Genomic DNA, 21,058 nt, shown 5'->3' on the forward strand with positions numbered 1-21,058 from the left:
ACTATATTTTAACTAGAGGGTTATACGTGGCTTTTCCCCCATCAGGGCTACTTGTTCTGTTGGGGTATGACAACATAGAGACAGGTTTTTCCTGTCATTTATGTAAAAGAATACTAAATTACAATAGTAGTGGTAGAGTTATAGGCTCCACCTCTCATTAGATGCAGTAGTCAATTACACATTACGTACGGGTTTTCAGATACCTTTGACCAGATAGTGTATTCTAGATGAGGCAGCTATTTGGAGCGTTAGTCTCTTACATTAAAACAGCTACCCATTCTGGAGTCAGGTAACAGATTTTTAATTTTCGAACAATTCTGATCTTCAAATAATTTTTTACCCTGCGGTATCAAGAATCAGCCAATAGTTGTTCCATCTTCTTGTGGCATTCCACACCATCCATAACAACTGTGACGTTTCCCTTATTCACTTTGGTCACGACCATGCTTTCTTTCCTCGTATTAGCAGGAGAATATAACCCCGAATAGTACCTCACAATAAATATATGGTCCACCGAAGATGTACAAAGAAGGACGCCCGCTGAGATCTATAGTGAAAGGAATTAATTTTGCAACGTATTTAGGAAGTCCTCTTGTGGGCCAAATTAGTTATGTAGTCGGAAAAACAAATAGTTTCGTGGAAGATCCAAAGCACATTTGTACAGGGTTTAAGTCTCCAAACTAGAAACCTAATGCAGCAAGAGTTGTAATGCTTCACCACGACCTTCTACATAAGGATGATACGACGATACACTATTTTCACGGCTTTACACATTTTTTAGTGTGAGTGAGAGACGTTATTTGTGATACTAACGTTAAAATCAGTATCGAATATTGATAACACAGTGCAAAATGTCACAAGATCTACAGTCAGGGCAGACGGACAACGTGGTGCTTCGAGTGTTGTATTTAGCTAATGTGTCAGCGTCACGCACTTGGTAACAGCGGTCTCGTTTACTATTGGCTAAGAAGAGCTCCACCATTCACAGTATGACTAAATTTCGTTGGATGAAGATTCCGATGTTATTGCTGGTAGAATCAGACTGGTAGCGGGAACCACAGTAGACTGTGGTACGTGTTATGACTCTCGCCAATTATTGAGACATATTGTTTATTAAGTACTCCAGTGGCAGCCACAATGTGAGGTGGCGTAGATCACGGGTACAGCCAAAGATCACAAAATATTATTTTATGAATGAAGTTAGATATCATCGCTATTTACGAGTCTACTGTTTGGATGAAAGTAAATACCATGTTGTGCGATACATCTTGTTAAAGTTGGGCGTGTTGTTAACAATTACACGTTACACGTTAACAATTACACCACTTAATATGAGGCACGCTTTCTGCGTCTACATAAATTTGTATCTACATACAGACTCCGTAAGCCGCCCTGTACGACTACTAGCCAATTTTCTAGTTCCAGTCGCAAACAGAGATAGGAATAAATGACTGTCTGTATGCCTTCATATGAGCACTAAGTTTTCCTGTCCTATCACAGTTGTCTTTACGGAAAAATGTATGTTGGTAGCAGTAGATTCGTTCTGCAGTCAGCTTCAGATGCCAGTTCTCTTAACTTTATCAATAGCGCTCCTCGAAAAAAATGTCGCATTCCCTCCAGGGATTCTCATTTTAATTCATGAAGGATCTCCGTAATACTTGCGTGCTATTCAGAACTACTGGTAGCAAATCTCGCAGCCCGCCTCTGAAATGCTTCGATGTTTTCCTTTAATCCGAACTGGTGCGGATCCCGAAAACTCGAGCGATACGCAAGAACTGATCGCACTAGCTGCCTGTAGGCGGTCTCCTCTGCAGGTTAATCATGCTTTCCTAGAATTATCGTAATAAACCGAAGTCGACTATTCACCTTTCCTACCACAACCATCACATGCTTGTTCCATTCCCTGTCGCTTTGCAACGTCACACCCAGATATTTAAACCACGTGAATGTCTCAACCAGGACACTACTAATGCTGTGTACTAACATTACGGGTTTATTTTTCCTAATCATCCGCATTAACTTACATTTTCCTACATTTAAAGCTGGCTGCGTCATACCAACTAGAAATTTCGTCTAAGTCATCCTGTACCCTCCTACAGTCGCTCAGCTTCGACACCTTCCCGTACACCAAAGCATCAACAGCAAACAACCACAGATAGCTGCCCACCCTGTCGGCTAGATCGTTGATGTGTATACTGAAATAATGGTCCTATCACAGTTCCCTGGGCCAGTCCGGACTACACACTGGCCACTCACCGTGGAGGACAACGAACTGGGTTCTATGAATTAAGCATTCTTCTAGCCACTCATATATCATAGAACATATTCCATATGCTCGTACCTCCGTTAACAGTCTTAAGTGAGGAACCACGTTAAATGGTTTCCGGAAATCTAGACACATGGATTCTGCTTGTTGCCCTTCATCCATATTCGCAGAATATCATGTGAGAAAAGGGAATGCTGAGTTCTACACGAGCGATGCTTTCTAAAACCGTGCTGATTCGTGGACACAACATTTTCGATGTCAAGGAAATTACGAAATTTAGCGGTTGTATTTTTTTACTCTTCTTATATACAGGAGTCGCCTGCGCGCTTTTCGAGTCGCTTGAGGCTTATCGCTGAGCTAGAGATTCGCGATAACTGCAAGCTAAGTAAGGGGCCAGTGCCATAAAGCATTGTCTGTAAAACCGAACTGGGATTCCATCCGGACCTGGCGACCTATCTGTTTTCAACTTTTTCAGTTGTTTGTCTACGACAGGGATGCTTATTACTATGTCATCCATACGGAGCTCTGCACTATGGCCGAATGGCAGTATGTTTGTACTATTCTCCTGCTTGAACGATTTCTTAAACGCGAAATTTAAAACTTCGGCTTTCGTTTGGCTATCTTCTGCTGCCACACGAGGATGATCAACAAGTGACTGGATGGAAGCTTCAGACTGACTTGGCGAATTTACATGGGACCAGAATTTTCTGGGTTCTCGGCCAGACCTTTTGGTAATGTGACGGTGGCAGTTGTCGTATGCTTCGCACATAGATTTTTATCAGATGCTCGCGTCTCTACTAACCTTTACCTGTCTTAATTGGCATGTTCGCTTTTGAACCGAAAATACAACAGCCATTGCTATCTGAGCATTTTCCGAGTTTTGTTGTTGAACCACGGCAAGTTTTCTCCATCCTAAACCCACTTATTAGGCACATAATTTTCCACAGGATGCTTTACAATCTGTTTAAGCTTTGCCCTTAGTTCCTCTACGTCCATCATACCGGAACTAAATGACGTCATTTAATTATCTAATTGAGATACTAACAAATGCTTATCTGCTCTTTCTAGCAGGAACACTCACCTAGCGCTCTCGACGGATTTATTACCCCTTGGAACGATAGCAGTGTGTTCTGTATTGGAAAGTAGCTAAGTACTTACCTACGATTCTCACCGTTACAGCACCATGTCTAAACGAAAGGACGACCAGCTGCATCCACAGCAGGTAGAGGGACATATTTACTGCATGCGCGGTGAGTGCCTATGGAGAGAGCCGTGTAACTGACGCGGGACGTGCGGACCAGCCTGATATTCACCTAGGGGGATGTGGAAAACCGCCTAAAAACCACATCCAGGCTGGCCGGCACACCGGCCCTCGTCGTTAATCCGCCAGGCGGATTTGAGCGGAGGCCGGCGTGCCTACCCGAGTCCCGGAAGCAGCGCATTAGCGCGCTCGGCCAGACTGGCGGATGTAGTGCAAAGAAACTGGGCAACCGCAATTCATTTACAAGGACAACCTTCGCGTGCACGGCTAATCTGTTACCACTAGATGCTGTGGCACGTAACTCTAGTTAGTGGAACATGATGTATGACACGTGGAGTGTCTAGAAACTGGTTAACATAACTCAGAATTGGAGACTGATGATGACAGTGATGATGATGTCCCATACTCCGAGGAGCGTAGGAGACGATGCCTTCCTCCGACCATAATTGGGATCAATGATGACGGTGAAGTGGATCGCAAATGCACATATCCGCAGTGGGACTTTATTTCATAGTTACTTGAAGCTAAGTTACAAGAAGAGAGCTCTAGTTGTGAGGAGGAGTGGTGTCAGCAAGAGGCGGGCACTTTGTCTTCCAGCTGGCAGTTGAGGGGGTGGCCAGATGCCACCCCGGTTAATCGGATGTGGCAATGTTACTTGAAGGGGTGACCAGATGCCACCCCAGTTAATCGGATGTGGCAATGTTAGTTGAAGGGGTTGCCGGATGCCACCCCGTACCCCCCGGGAAGGAATGAGTTTACCCCAACTGTCTGCGACTAGTGTAATCCATGGAATAGTGCGAAAGTGTTCAGATGTCTGCCAGCCGTGTAACTGACGCGGGACGTGGGGACAAGCCCGATATTCACCTAGGGGGATGTGGAAAACCGCCTAAAAACCACATCCAGGCTGGCCGGCACACCGGCCCTCGTCGTTAATCCGCCAGGCGGATTTGAGCGGAGGCCGGCGCGCCTACCCGAGTCCCGGAAGCAGCGCATTAGCGCGCTCGGCCAGACTGGCGGGTGTAGTGCATAGAAACTGGCCGACCGTAATTCATTTACAAGGACAACCCTCGCGTGCACGGCTAATCTGTTACCTCTAGATACTGTGGCACGTAACTCTAGTTAGTGGAACATGATGTATGACACGTGGAGTGTCTAGAAACTGGTTAACTAAGCTCAGATTTGGAGACTGATGATGATGATGATGATGTCGCATATTCCGAGGAGCGTAGGCGACGATGCGGGAGAGCCGCACCGCCTACTGGGCAAGGGCCTAGCGGTGGTGGTTTGCCATTGCCTTCCTCCGACCATAGTTGGGATCAATGATGACGAAGTGGATCGCAAATGCACATATCCGCAGTGGGACTTTATTTCATAGTTACTTGAAGCTAGGTTACAAGAAGAGAGCTCTAGTTGACACGAGGAGTGGTGGCAGCAAGAGGCGGGCACTTTGTTCTCCAGCTGGCAGCAAGTCAGGCGGTCGGCCGGCTCCAGTCGGTCAGTCGCAGTAGCAGCAGACCGGTCGGCCGTGCATCCGCTGGACGGGCCGCGTGTTTCTCACCAGAGGGCACCATTTGCAGTCCAACAGGCGCCGGAACTCCGACATCTGCCAGGCAGTTGCTGCGACATTACACGCCACGCAACAACAGGTACATTCAGACGAAAACGCACTCTATAACACCAAGAAGCTCTCAGGGACCTGATATACTTACAAAATATCCTAGCTAAACATTGCTATTCGTACATTGCATGGGACATTCAAGAAGTAATGTAACACCTTTCTTTCATAAGATGGCCTTAACCCATCTTGCTAAGAGGGACAGTATAAACGCATGGTACAACTCTACTTTTCCACGTCGGAGCCAGCTTGTTACTGCATCAGTAACCTCCCAGTTATCCACGTGCTGCTTCCCGTGGAACGGGTCCTTCATTGGACCTAACAGATTCCCTTTATAGTTTTCCGTTAGGCGGAGAGTAACCAAACGGGCACACATCTTTCAGTACCCCAACTGCGGAACGCGTGAGTCAGCACTACCAACAGAGACTTTCAGTTAACCAGCGAGCTGTCTGATTGTGATCCGTCGATAACCTCGAATGAGAGTGTCCGCACGTTCCAACACTGCAAGAATCACAGTTGTTTGCGGCCGGCCGGCACGAGGGATATCGGACAGGTTTGAGCGAGCTTTTTGTGTTTATAACAGGCTTCTCGTCCTAGGGCTCAGTGTGTTTTTGTTCACCAACACGTCCCCCCCCCCCCCCCCCCCCCCCGCAGACATTCTGCATGGCCCTATGAGTATATGTGATATCCTGATTTTCCAATAAAACGAACTTAATGACAGCTCTCTGCTTACAAGGGAACCTCCCCATCGCACCCCCCTCAGATTTAGTTATAAGTTGGCACAGTGGATAGGCCTTGAGAAACTGAAAACAGATCAATTGAGAAAACAGGAAGAAGTTGTGTGGAACTGTGAAAAAATAAGCAAAATATACAAACTGAGTAGTTCATGGGAGATATGCAACATCAAGGACACTGGTAACGCAGGAGCGCCGTAGTCTCGTGGTAACGTGAGCAGCTGCGGAACGAAAGCTCCTTGGTTGAAATCTTCCATCGAGTTAAAAGTTTAATTTTTTATTTTCAGTTTATGTGACAAACTCTTATGTTTTCATCACTTTTTTGGGAGTGACTATCACATCCACAAGAAAACCTAAATCGGGCAAGGTAGAAGAATCTTTTTACCCATTCGCCAAGTGTACAAGTTAGGTGGGTCGACAACATATTCCTGTCATGTGACGCACATGCCGTCATCAGTGTCGTATAGAATATATCAGATGTGTTTTCCTGTGGGGGAATCGGTTGACCTATGACCTTGCGATCAAATGTTTTCGGTTCCCATTGGAGAGGCACGTCCTTTCGTCTACTAATTGCATGATTTTGCGATGCGGTCGCAAAACACAGACACTAAACTTACTACAGTGAACAAAGACGTCAATGAACGAACGGACAGATAGTAACTATGCAAAAATAAAATTTTCACTCGAGAGAAGACTTGAACCAAGGACCTCTCGTTCAACAGCTGCTCACGATACCACAGGACCACGACGCTCCTGAGCTCAATTTGTCCATGATGTTGGCTATGCGACCCGTGGACTACTCAGTTTGTATATTTTGCTTATTTTTTAACAGTTCCACACAACTTCTTCCTGTTTTCTCAATTGATCTGTGTTCAGTTTATCAAGGCCTATCCACTGTGCCAACTTATAACTAAATCTGAGGGGGTGCGATGGGGAGGTTCCCTTGTTAGAATGCTACGTAAAACGGCGCCACCTATCGGAACTTCATGAAACTATAGGAATGCCTGAAGCATAAATATCACTCCATGTTCGACAACAAATTCCGATTTTTTTTCAAGCTATATCGGCTGAAGAAAATAAATATGTTTAATTACTTATTGAACGCCGCTCGCACATGAGCAGCATACAGTGCCTCCCGTGATGAATGGTCAATATTCACAGAGACGAATGGATTGAAGCAAAAACTCTAGTAAACATGGGCTCTTAGAGGCATACCTGAAAGATCCTTCACTACTGTGAAGGACGTCTTTACTACAGAACAAGTGCTCATAGTTCTTAAAGCATGCGTTTTGGACTCCATGTTTACGAGACAATTTTTTGTTGTTTTGGTCCATTCTACGTCCTCCAAAAACGAGGACGGCAAAGAGCTTGCAGCAAAAGACATTTGTTTTATAATACCGAAGATGAAGAAGTCCTCATAGTTCTTAAGGCATGCATCCTGGAGCCCATGTTTACTGCAATTTTTTGTTTCGAATGATGGTTCCTGTCATACTCCTTAATAATGACAACTCCACCTGGGACGCTCTGTACAACAACATACATTTGGCTGCAGTAAACCATCCCTAAATTATGACACTGAGCCATAACTCATCCATTACACAAGAAAGATGATAAAACTGTCCGAAATAACTACAGAGGGATTTCATTGCTGCCAGTTACCTACAATTTTTTTTTCAAAGTCATACTTAAAAGGTCTGAAGCACTGATGGCCCGTTTAACTGAAGAATCTCAAATGTGTTTTAGCAAAGAAACGTTTTATGATGAACAGATTCTTAATCTCAAGACGGTTTTAGAACGCGCAAGGGCTGACGAACGGTGGTCGCCACTGTAGTTTTGAAAACAGCGTGTAATTCAGTGGATAGATGTATACTGTCAAATACATCAGAAGAGTTTAAAGCAGAAAGAAAGACAAAACATATAATTAAGCAAACATTAAATAGGAACAGCTCAGAAGCTAAAATTTCAGGGCGAAGTGTCTTAACCTTTTGATATAAAAATAGGGTTCCGGGGGAAGAAGGACTACCTGTTTATTATTCACTCTTTTCCTAGAAAAATAATTTTGACTTGGAGAAACGGTAAAAGGAATAACCATTGGCAGACTAAGTGAAACTAAAATTCATGTACGATGTTTAGCTTATGCTGGCGATCTACCGTTCCGTTCATAGAACAGAGAATAGAATTGGCGCTTAACTACCTTGAAAAGTCCATGAAATTTCAGCTAAAAGTAAACTGAAAATTTATTTTGAAAAACCAAATACATGGAGAAGGTTCTTTTGGATACGTAGATGGCCAACACATGCTTACATTGTGTTTCAAAGTATCTCAAGTATCCTAATTTAAATATCTAGGATAAATCTTCTAAACCTTTCTATCAAATTGTGTAGTTACAAATATTTAAATTACAAAATGCTCATTGATTTATAAGGCATAGGTACAACAAAAAATCAATATCTCGAAACGAAAACTTAATTTAGTACGTCACAGTGATCAAACCTGAAGCATTATATGCATCAAAGACTGTAATCATTGATCAGAAGTCAGTAACTAGAGGTATAGAAAAAGAAAATTGGAAAGAACAAAGTAAAATTTTTAGTCCGGTTCGTGTTGATGTAATCTGAATCAGATGGAATACTGACGAGTTATTTTAAAATTTGTAGAAAATCTCCTGCACTTTCAGGAAAAGAGGGTTGAAATTTATGGCGCTTTCTTAGAATGAACGGTAGTAGACTGACCATCTCAATGAAAGATGAAAACAACAGGATACTTGAAACCGAAAGAGTTTATCCTTTATCGTGAAATGGGCATTACAAACAACATTATACACTACAGACCTGTATTCAGAGCTTTAACTGACAAGCGTGAAGTGGTGTATCTAAGAGGAGATGGACAAAAAAACGCATTAAATACCACAGAGAAAAGATAAACATAAAGCAGTTTCCTCGGTATATTATTGTCGAATATGAGTGGTGACATCTTACAGAATCATATAAATGTGGATAAGGATTTGACTATTCAGAGGGACAGCAAGGAACAAGATAAGGTTATCAGGTGATATTGGAAAAGAAAAACAGAAATGGAGAGATGAGAAACGAATAGTTTACAATGTGACTAAGATACAGGCTCTCTTTTGGACAGAAAGAAAACAGATGCGATATACCGGAGCGAAGCCGTGGATAAAAGATAAACCATTAATATCCTTTTGAATGCATAATGATTTTGGATAAGACTCATGTTACAGTGTGATTTATTACACAGGCGTATGTCTATTACTAAGGAGGAGATTTAGGAAGATTTAGTATTGAGCAAAGGTACAGACAAAATGGTGCACGTATCCGATCTGATGATACAGTTATGGAATGACGATGGATATATCACAGTGGGGCGAGATGTACTGAGGGCACTAGTGAAGAAGAAACCGATTTAGCACGCAAAGATAGTGAATATCTCTCCACCTTTCCGGTCGGATGCAAAATAAATGAGTACAGGAAGAACTGATACGGTCAAACAACTGAAACCACTCCCCGAAACAAAACCAGCCATGTAACTACCAGGATAATGAACTACTCATCAGCGTAATAAAACGTCTCAAAAGATTGGTAGAAGGACGATTAGATTTTAACATACTATCGATATTGAGGTCATGAGATGGCAAAATGGGCTAAAGCCTGCAGAGAAGCTACCTGCACTATTTGAAAAGTTATGAGTCGTCTGTACGTACAAATGCGCAGGAAAAACACAGATGTGCGTACTACGTACGGCATGGACAGGACAAAAATTCAGGGGCACATGCCATAATGTTTTTATAGGTAAATGATGTACAACTTCCAATTTATTTGCGGTGAAGACGTCTTTGGAAAGACAAAATTAGTAGGACAAGGTAATCAAACGAATCTATTAGACAATTAGACGAATAACGGTCAGTAGTAACTATGGGAGAGTCGATGAGCGTTAAATACTAGGCTTTATATGATGGCACATTCATATAAAAAAAAGGTGAGCGACGTGAAAAATCAAAAGTTAGATTTTATTTGTAATGGCTAGAACTAATTCTAGGAAATCAGTATAAAGGTTAACTAACAATACGGGATGAAAAGTTTCGAGTTATTACAGTATCCAAGGAAGATGACAGCGTGATAAATTATTGATCCGAAAATGCTCTTCGTGACAAAGTGAAGTGACTTCATAACTCGAAGTTGTTACGCAATTCTGTCTTAAATAACTTCCATCGAAACGACGAATGAAGTTTTTAAATGAATGTTTCCATCGAAAGGGGGCGGAAGTTTTTAAATGAATACCAAATGAACTACAGTTTTAATTTAAACCAGCGAAATGGTAGGCTATTAATACAATACGAAATAAAGGTAACACAAATAGTACTCTGGAAGTACTATTAAGTCTGATATCTACGTCTGCCTCAGTGGATGATGTGTGTGTGTGTGTGTATGTGTGTGCGTGTGTGTGAGGAAAAGAGAGAGAGAGAGAGAGAGAGAGAGAGAGAGAGAGAGCGAGAGAGGGGTGGGGGGATGGGGAAGGGATGAGCGACAGTGTGTTTCTCATGAGTGGTATGGTCACCTTCGTTTCCTCATCAACTACGGTCCTTCCTCATTTCACTGCTTCACAGGTTAAATTCTACATACGTTACAATGCTTTGCATCTGTTTTCCTTGAGAATAAGAGTTTAATTGAACTACGGATATCAGTTCTGTGTTGCCGATGCTAGTTTGCTGGGATCGGGTATTGAGTATAACCGTTTAGCAATAACTTATGAGAAATAATACAGCTTTTACAAAAAATTTTTGGAAACAATTTTCATAATAAGTGTAGTTCTAAGAGAATATGCAACGATAAATATACATGCCCATAAGTAGGGTACTGTCTTGTGCCGAGTGCAGTGGAAACATACTCCTCAAGCAGTAGTAAAATATTTTGGGATTTTTGTTGTTATATTTTCCATTTTATTCGTAAATATCGGAAGACAAAAAAAAAAAAAAAAGGCTCTGAGCACTATGGGACTCAACTACTGAGGTCATTAGTCCCCTAGAACTTAGAACTAGTTAAACCTAACTAACCTAAGAACATCACAAACATCCATGCCCGAGGCAGGATTCGAACCTGCGACCGTAGCGGTCTTGCGGTTCCAGACTGCAGTGCCTTTAACCGCACGGCCACTTCGGCCGGCGGAAGACAAAAAGTAAACATTTTTTTCCTATTATTATGGTCTGTATTTGCCTTACAAATGATGAAATTTCCTTGTGCTGGTGGTGCCATACAAACAAAATGAGATATGAGATAGTGTCTTCTTAAAGTTGTGAAGCACAGTCTCAATTAAAAACACACTGTCTGGATGAGGCATCTGGTACCCCACTTTTCTGTTAGAATCTTTCAAATAAACGGGAACATAATCGCTGTTTCTGTGCTCCAATAGGAACATTTTTCCGCTGGTAAGTTTAGAAATATCTCGCTTAGCAGATGTGACTGGAAACTAAAATTCTTCAGTTAAAGTAAGATACAATATGTGATCAAAAGTACCCGAACACTTTGCTGAAAATGACTTACAAGTTCGTGGAGCTCTCTATCGCTAATGCTGGGATTGAATATGGTGCTGGCCTACCCTTAGCCTTACTACAGCTTTCACTCTCGCAGGCATACGTTCAGTTATGTCCTGGAATGTTTCTTGGGGAATGGCAGCACATTCTTCACGGAGTGCTGCAGTGAGGAGAGGTATCGATGTCGGTCGGTGAGGCCTGGCACGAAGTTGGTGTTCCAAAACATAGCAAAGGAGTTCTATAAGATTCGGGTCAGGACTCTGCGCAGGCCAGACCATTACAGGGATGTTATTGTCGTTAACCACTCCGCCACAAGCCGTGCATTATGAACAGGTGCCTGATCGTGTTGAAAGATGCAATCGCCATTCCCCAATTGCTCTTCAACACTGGGAAGCAAGAAGGAGCTTAAAACATCAATGTAGGCCTCTGCTGTGATAGTGCCACGCAAAACAACATGGGTGCAAGCCCCTCCGTGAAAAACGCGACCACACACTGCCATCGGATCGCCACATTGTGTACCGTGAATCGACACTCCACGCAACGTTTTTCCACTGTTTAATCGTCCAATGTTTAGGCTCCTTGCACCAAGCGAGGCATCGTTTGATATTTACCGGCGTGATGTGTGGCTTAAGAGCAGCCGCTCGACCGTGAAATCCAAGTTTTATGAACATCCGCCTAACTACCATAGTACTTGCAGTGGATCCTGATGCAGTTCGGAATTCCTGTGTGATGGTCTGGAAACACCATTACGAACCTCGTAAACAGGCAGGGTATCTGTCGGTCAACAGACGAGGACGCCCGGTACGCTTTTAAGCTGTACGTGTCCCTTCAAGTTTCTGCTTCACCATGACATGGGAAATAGTGGACCTAGGGATGTTTAGGAGTGTGGAAATCTCGCGTACAGACGTATGACACAAGTGACACCCAATCACCTGACCACGTTCGACGTCCGTGAGTTCCGCAGAGCGCCCCATTGCGCTGTTTCTCGATGTCTAATGACTACTGAGGTCGCTGATATGGAGTACCTGGCAGTAGGTGGCAGCACAATGTACTTTAAACGAAAAACATATGTTTTTGGCGGTGTCCGGATACTTTTGATCATGTAGTGTATATCCATTGTGGAAGCCTGTCTGTTGATCTAATCCACAATTCTTAAACCACATCTATATCTAAACCGACATCTACCCTCCTCAAGCCACTTTATTGTGTGGGGCGCCACTTTAAGGCGTGGGGCGGAGGGTACTTTCGTTGGCACTGTCACTTGCCCCTATGCTGTCGCAGTCGGGAATGGTTTGCAGGCAGAACAATGGTTGTTAATCCTCTGTGTGAGCTAGAATTTCTCTCGTTTTACCTTCATGTTATATTCTCGAGGTGTACATAGGAGGAAGCAGTATATGTCTACGTCTACATGATTACTCTGCAATTCACAAGTAATTGCCTGGCACTCTGAGGGGAAGTTCCTGACTGAACATTCATGAGAAGGTTCTACCGCAACGAAAAGTCTTGGTTTTCGTGACTCCCAGAGCAGTTAGTGTATCATATTTGTGACACCGTCTCCCTTATTTTGTCATAATACAAAACGAATTTCACTTCTTTGGACTTTTTTCGAATTTCTCCGCCAATCCTGTCTCATGCATATCACTCTCAGGACAGAATTATTCCAGAAGAGGGCGGCCAAGCATTGCGTAAACAAAGACTTTAGGAGAACTGATGCATCTTCTAAATGTTCTGCCAATAAATCAGAATCGTTTTTTTGCTTCCCCTGCAACATTATCTGCGTGATAGTTCTTATTTAAGTTATTCGTAACGGTAATCCCTAAGTATTAAGTTGAATTTACAGCGTTCATATTTGTGTGATTTATCGTGTACCGCCGGCCGGAGTGGCCGTGCGGTTCTAGGCGCTTCAGTCTGGAACCGCGTGACCGCTACGGTCGCAGGTTCGAATCCTGCCTCGGGCATGGATGTGTGTGATGTCCTTAGGTTAGTTAGGTTTAAGTAGTTCTAAGTTCTAGGCGACTGATGACCTCAGAAGTTAAGTCGCATAGTGGTCAGAGCCATTTGAACCATTTTTTTTGTCGTGTACCCACTTTCTGACGATCTAAGTAAATGGTATCAGTTGGACATCCCGTAGCGATAACACTCACTACTTCGTGAGAATAACGAGCTAGTTATGTTTCACACGAACGATATTTTCTGAATCCGTGTTGGATGTTTGTCAATAAATCGTTTTCTTCGAGGTAATCATAATACACAAACACAGTACATGTTCCAGATTCCAACTGCACATCGACATTAGCGATATGGGTCTTTAGTTCGGTGGATTACTCCCAACTATTTTCCTGCTTATTGGTGTGACTTATGCAGCTTACCAATCATTAGATAGGGATCTTCGAACGAACGAGCTATTACACGTTGTTACAAATAATGGAGCTATTGGTTTAGGATACTCTAAAAGGAAACGTGATTGGCACAGAAGCTGGATCGGATGCCTTGAATTTAAGACTAAGCGGCTTAAGTTACTTTGCTACACCGATAGTATCTACTACTGGCCATTAAAACTGCTACACCACGAAGATGACGCGCAACAGACGCGAAATTTAACCGACAGGAGGAATGTGCTGTGATATTCAAATGATTAGCTTTTCAGATCATTCACACAAGGTTGGCGCCGGTGGCTACACCTACAACGTGCCGACATGAGGAAAGTTCCCAACCGATTTCTCATACACAAACAGCAGTTGACCGGCGTTGCCTGGTGAAACGTTGTTGTGATACCTCGTGTAAGCAGGAGAAATGCGTACCATCATGTTTCCGACTTTGATTAAGGTGGGATTGTAGCCTATCGCGATTGTGGTTAATCATATCAGGACATTGCTGCTCGCGTTGGTCGAGATCCAATGACTATTAGCAGAATATGAAATCGGTGGCTTCAGGAGAGCAATACGGATCGCCGTGCTGAATCCCAGCGGCCTCGTATCACTAGCAGTCGAGATGACAAGCATCTTATCCGCATAGCTGTAATGGATCGTGCAGCCACGTCTCGATCCCTCAGTCAACAGATGGGGACGTTTGCAAGACAACAACCATCTGCACGAGCAGTTCGGCGACGTTTGCAGCATCATGGACTATCATATCGGAGACCATGGCTGCGGTTACCCCTGACGCTGCATCACAGACTGAAGCGCCAGCGGTGGTGTCCTCAACGACGAACCTGGCTGCACGAATGGGAAAACGTTGTTTTTTTCGATGAATCTAGGTTCTGTTTACAGCATCATGATGGTCGCATCCGTGTTCGGCGCCGTCGCGGTGAACGCACATTGGAAGCGTGAATTCGTCATCGCCATACTGGCGTATCACCCGGCGTGATGGTATGGAGTGCAATTTATTACATGTCTCGGTCACCTCTTGGTTGCATTGACGGCACTTTGAACAGTGGACGTTACATTTCAGATGTGTTACGACCCGTGGCTGTACCCTTCATTCGATACCTACGAAACCCTACATTTCAGCAGGATAATGCACGACCGCATGTTGCAGGCCCTGTACGGGCCTTTCTGGATACAGAAAATGTTCGACTGCTGCCCTGGCCAGCACATTCTCCAGATCTTTCACCAACTGAAAACGTCTGGTCAATGGTGACCGAGCAACTGGCTCGTCACAATACGCCAGTCACTACTCTTGATGAACTGTAGTATCGTGTTGAAGCTGCATGGGCAGCTGTAGCTGTACACGCCATCCAACCTCTGTCTGACTCAATGCCCAGGCGTATCAAGGCCGTTATTACGGCCCGAGATGGTTGTTCCGGGTATTGATTTCTCAGGATCTATGCACACAAATTGCGTGAAAATGTAATCACATGTCAGTTGTAGTATAATATATCTGTCCAATGAATACCCGTTTATCACCTGCTTCTTGGTGTAGCAATTTTGATGGCCAGTAGTGCATTTTTTTAGTTACTCAGCTTGGCAGTCGATCTTGATTTAGATTCTGAAATACTTACTTCGTCGTCTTTGGTGAGGAAATTTAGGAAAACTATATTTAGTAACTCTGCTGTAGTGACACTCTCATCAGTAACATCAAGTATTTAGTGCTCAGTGAAAGTACTGACTGTGTCTGCCTGGCTCTTTTAGAAGAGTAATCTCTCGACAGTTTTACATCCAACCACATCATGATGGAGAACACCTCTCTTGTGGCGGTTGCCGCTGGCTAGGCTGACCAAGTCCGTGGCGCTTTCGAGCTAACAAAATGAAACCTTCACGAAATCCACGGCTCTTTTCTATTTCCTCCATATATCCATCCTATGATCCCAGATCGACGTGCATGCTCAAGAACTAGCATCAGCCTTTTATTGTTCTTTTTTTTTTTCAACTGCCAATTACTGCATCAATCTTCGACCTTCAGCAGGTCTTCTTGCATTTTGGTACAATTTTCTAACCGAGCGAGGTGGCGCAGTGGCTAGCACACTGAACTCGCATACGGGAGGACGACGGTTCAATCCCGCGTCCGGCCATCCTGATTTAGGTTTTCCGTGATTTCCCTAAATCGCTCCAGGCCAATGCCGGGATGGTTCCTTTGAAAGGGCACGGCCGACTTCCTTCCCCGTCCTTCCCTAATCTGATGAGACCGATGACCTCGCTGTCTGGTCTTCCCCAAACAACCCCCCAACAATTTTCTAACGTTGCTATTTTTTTGTACACAGACGTGTAAGCCACAAAAGTGTCATGGAGCTTCTGACGTCATCCCTTAAGTCATGTACACGTACTGCGAAAGGTTGTGGTTCTACAACACTCCCTTGATGAATACGCGAAGTTAGCATTTCGTCTGAAAATTTCTCTCCATTCGGAATGACAGGCTGCGCTGTGTTTGTTGTATTAGGCTGCTGCATAAGTTCGTAATGTTTTTTCATAAGTTAAATAAACACTACACACACACACCAGAGACGCTTCACTATTTACAACAGTCTGCCAACGCTCGGGTAAATTTTGGATTCTGCGATTGTAGAAATACGTGGTTTTGAGGCGAAGAAATCAAGGGGGTGCGGAATGACTTCCCAAACCAGCTCCTCTATAATGTTTTTTGTATCTAATAAAATGCAGGCGGGGGTTGTAGTGGAGTAGCATCTCTTCACGCAGTGTTCCTGGTCGTTATTCTTGGACTGCGTCTGCAAGACGTCTCATTTGTTGACAATAATGTCGACAGCGATGGCTACAACTGGGGGAAGTAATTCGTAGTACACCACGCCGTCACTGTTCCAGGAGATGCAGAACATTATCTTTTGCGGATGTGTGCAGGTCTTCGTACGGAGACTTAATGCTTTATTTGGGCTCAGCCGTTTCTTTCTATTCCTTACGTTAGCATGAAGACACCATTTTCCCTCGCCAGTAACGGTACAAGATAGGAATGTTCAGAGTTGTGTACGAGCCAATTGACAGCTAGCAAGCAGAGATGCACGTATGACCAGCCACTGATTTTCGTATTTTGGCTTAAGGGGACACAGTCGCGAACAGGCTCAAGAAAATCGAATTTTCTTTAGTCTTAATCTATGCTCAAATTATTTGGCCACAAAATGCCGTTTGTTTCATACAAATCTGATTATTAAATTCGGAGTTATTAATTTGTTCGTGAAGCGTGGTAACTAGCGCCACGTCCATTTTTGCTGTGTCTTGTGCAGTATTCAGCATTGACTATAGTACAACAATCATTTATGTTCCAGGGATATAAATACTCTCTACTTGGGTTGCAAGAGAGAATTGTTATTCTGATGTTTGCCAGCCTGTCTGCATTGTCGACTATGGTTTGTCAGTTTCTTCATCCTAGTTGTTTACGTTTTGGTGATACAAATGTAATGATTTTGTGGAACGTTATTACACAGTGGGTAGAATAAGGAAGTTTGGATATAAGCCTGAGTTTTGTGGAAATAAATATGTAAAAATAAACCGCGAAACTGCTAGTTTTGAACAGAGGGCAGAAAATAATATTGAAAGTGAAGTTAGTGCGAGTGTCAGTGCTTCAAGCAAGAAGCTTCTAGGTGCTGCCGGTTTTCGAAGTGCCTCTCAAATGCGTGACAATGCAATATGTGGTGTGAACAGTGTTTCTGTTGTTACTGACACAAACATTCTGATCTCCATTAGGTTATTACGTGAACTTATCGAAAAACACACAAATTGTAAAAACTGTGGTGGAAACGTTACTTTGCACGAAGATGTGGTGAAAACCAAGGGAATAGTTTGTAATTTAGTTTTGACATGTTTGGAATGTAGCTGTACTGCCAATACAATGTCATCCCACGTAACAAGAAGCAGATTGTATGAAAACAATGTGTGATTAGTGTATGCACTTAGATCTATTGGAAAAGAGCGAAGTGCAGGTGCGGTTCTTTGAGCAGTGATGAACATTCCTCCACCTCCAAGAAAGTTTGATGTTTACAACAAGACTATTGGTGCAGTTGTAGCTGAGATAAGTGAATCTACAATGTTGGAAGCAGCCAAAGAAACAGTTCAGTTGAATGATACGAAATCCGACCCAAGGCAAATTTCAGCTGGTTTTGATGGCAGTTGGCAGAAACGTGGGCATACATCCCTAAATGGCATTGTGTCAGCAACTTCATTTGATACTGGGAAGGTTCTGGATATTGAAACTATTGCTAAGTTCTGTGACATCTGTAGCAAAAATCCCACTGTACAACATGTGTGCAAAAAAGGACTATGATGGTTCTAGTAGAGGCATGGAAGTGGCTGGTGTTGCTAACATTTTCAAAAGGTCTCTGCAGTCAAGAGGTATCTTCTATACAGACTATCGTGCGGACGGGGACAGTAAGGCTTATCCGAAAGTGGTAGAAGATAAACCTTATGGGCCGAGAGTCAAAATTAATAAACTGGAATGTATGGGACATATACAGAAAAGAATGGGATCACGACTTCTAAAGATATGTAAGGAAAAAAAGTTAGGTGGTAAAGGGGCCTGACATAGGCTGAAATAATCCGGATCCAGACTTATTATGGTATGGCCATTAGAAATAACTGCAACAATGTAGAAGCAATGAGGTGAGCCATCTGTGCTATATTCTTTCATAAAATTTCAACAGATGAGGAAACACAACATAACCATTGCCCACGGGGACCTGACAGCTGGTGCAAATTCAACAACCCAGCTACATCTTCCAGCTATAAGCACAAACATTCAATTCCAGAAAAAATCATGCTAGCTGTGAAACCCATTTCAGTGACCTTAGCCAACAAGAGCTCTTGAAAAAGTGTCTCCGTGGAAAAACTCAAAACCCAAATGGAAGTTTGAATTCTGTCATTTGGACAAGGCTACCAAAAACTGTTTTCGGTAGAAAAGAAACATTAAAATTTGGTGTTCATGATGCAGTGATGTGCTTCAATGCTGGTGTGTCAAAGAAGACTGATGTATTAAGACTCTTGGGAACGAAGGATGGTATCAATACTGAAAGGGGACTGAAAAAAGATTGACATGGACCGTATCCGTTATGCTGATATTTCTGCAGGAAATGCTACAAAGTGGGCCAGGGTAGCCAGAAGATCAAAGAAAAGAAGAAATGAAGATAAAGATCAAGAAGCTGAGCCACATTATTGCCCTGGAATGTTTTAAAAGTGTGTCTGTATGACATTGTACATTACTTTCTTGCATGTAAAACTTTAATACCATTTTTCTCAAAACTAAATTTTTTGACCTTCTGGTACACTTTTCTCAAAAACTATGACTGCTACAGACATCAGACTTACAGCGTCTCTTGTTAATACAACGATGATTAATTAGATAAAAATTAGACCAGTAGTGATAAAAAGAACAGATTTACAAGCTCCAAGGTGTTTAGAAAAGTTTTAATTTTTTGTCTCATAGAACAAAAAAATGATTACTCACGAAATATATAAAATACATTAACCATTTTATGTGATTTGAGAACGATGTTTCAGCTGTACACTGGAAACGTGTCAGGGCTTTATCTCGATTAGTTACTTCAGAAAGTGTACCTGAAGCTTGCTCGTTTCAGCATTGATTCCTTATGGGAGTTCCCTCGCGACTGTGTCCCCTTGAAGCACGCAACAACTAAACACCCGAGTTTTGAACCTTACCCGTTTCATACAAATGACGTGCGATGCCGGAATGTTCACAGTTCAACATATTTGTTCGTTCTCGATTACGCTGACATGGATCATTGTGGATTAAAGCGTTTAAACGACCTTCCTCAAACTCCGAAGGTCTTCCTGAATGCGCAGAGCAGTTAACCCTAGTTAAAACGAGGCGCAAATGTTTTTGGCTTCATCCATTACTGCCAACCATGTACTGAACTGAAACAGAATATTATGTCGAAAATGTTCCGAATTCTCCACTTGATACTCCATTTTCTAGTATCCACACTGCACACTGCATCTCCCTATGGCTATATATAAAGCGAGCGAGGTGTCGCAGTGGTTAGACACTGGACTCGCATTCGGGAGGACGACGGTTCAATCCCGCGTCCGGCCATCCTGATTTAGGTTTTCCGTGATTTCCCTAAATCACTCCAGGCAAATGCCGGGATGGTTCCTTTCAAAGGGCACGGCCGACTTCCTTCCCCGTCGTTCCCTAATCCGTTGAGACCGATGACCTCGCTGTCTGGTCTCATTCCCAAAAACAACCCATCCCCAACCCAATATGTAAACTCAAATAGCAACAGTGAATTGCAAATAAAAACTGACAATCGGTAAATAAACCTACAGTAACCGGATTCCTGATATACAAAACAAAAACGCTACGAACTTAATGCATCAAACTAATAGTTTCTACATCAGCTGGCAGTGTGGCATAGTATCGAACGCCCTCCAGAAGTCAAGGAGCACGGCATCAGTCTGGTAACCGAAATAAAATGCTGTCCGTGTCTCGTGACGAACTGAGCGAGTATGGTTGCAAGCTTTCATGGTTTTCGGAAGCCATTTTTATCCCTACAGACGAGGTTTCCGGTCTGCAGAAATGTCATAACACTCGAGCGTAAACGTGTTACAAAATTTTACAACAGACCGACGACGGAGATATACGCCCATATCCTGTACAGTGATAGTCAGCCGTATCTTGTTTCGATCGACATACTTAAGTTCCAGAGAGTCTGATGATGGCGAAAGATATCCCGAAATAGATAATGTGAAGTAAAATCTGAAGAATATTTAAAATATATTTACAGCGTGGTCAGAGGAGTCAATTAAATCAATATGAAAGAACAAACAATCTTGATTACAAAAATGGATATTTTTATTTCATTTATCCTCCAATGATGCGTTTAGCCTTATACAAGGCACCTTCAGATTGGCTTGCGAGAAAAAATTCTGCCTTTCTGTCAAATGGCGTGACCCCGATTTACCAAACTTGGACTATCAAGAAAAATAAAACAACTTACGAAGTTAAGCACAACAGGAAGTCACGCATAGAAACGTCCGAGCAGGAAACCTCTGTGGACAGAATTTGTAAAACCACTGTGCGGTAATACGATGAGAGTAAGATATACCAGAATATGGCTGAGAAAATGTTCAGAAGCCAGTGAACAATCTTAAGCCCAAGACATACTCAAAAAAATTTAAACATATATAAAAACAAGTTACTGATACGGAAGATGTGAAATACACGGGAAACCGCGACTAAA

This window comes from Schistocerca americana, chromosome 6 (assembly GCF_021461395.2).
Source record: "Schistocerca americana isolate TAMUIC-IGC-003095 chromosome 6, iqSchAmer2.1, whole genome shotgun sequence".
Classification (NCBI taxonomy): domain Eukaryota; kingdom Metazoa; phylum Arthropoda; class Insecta; order Orthoptera; family Acrididae; genus Schistocerca; species Schistocerca americana.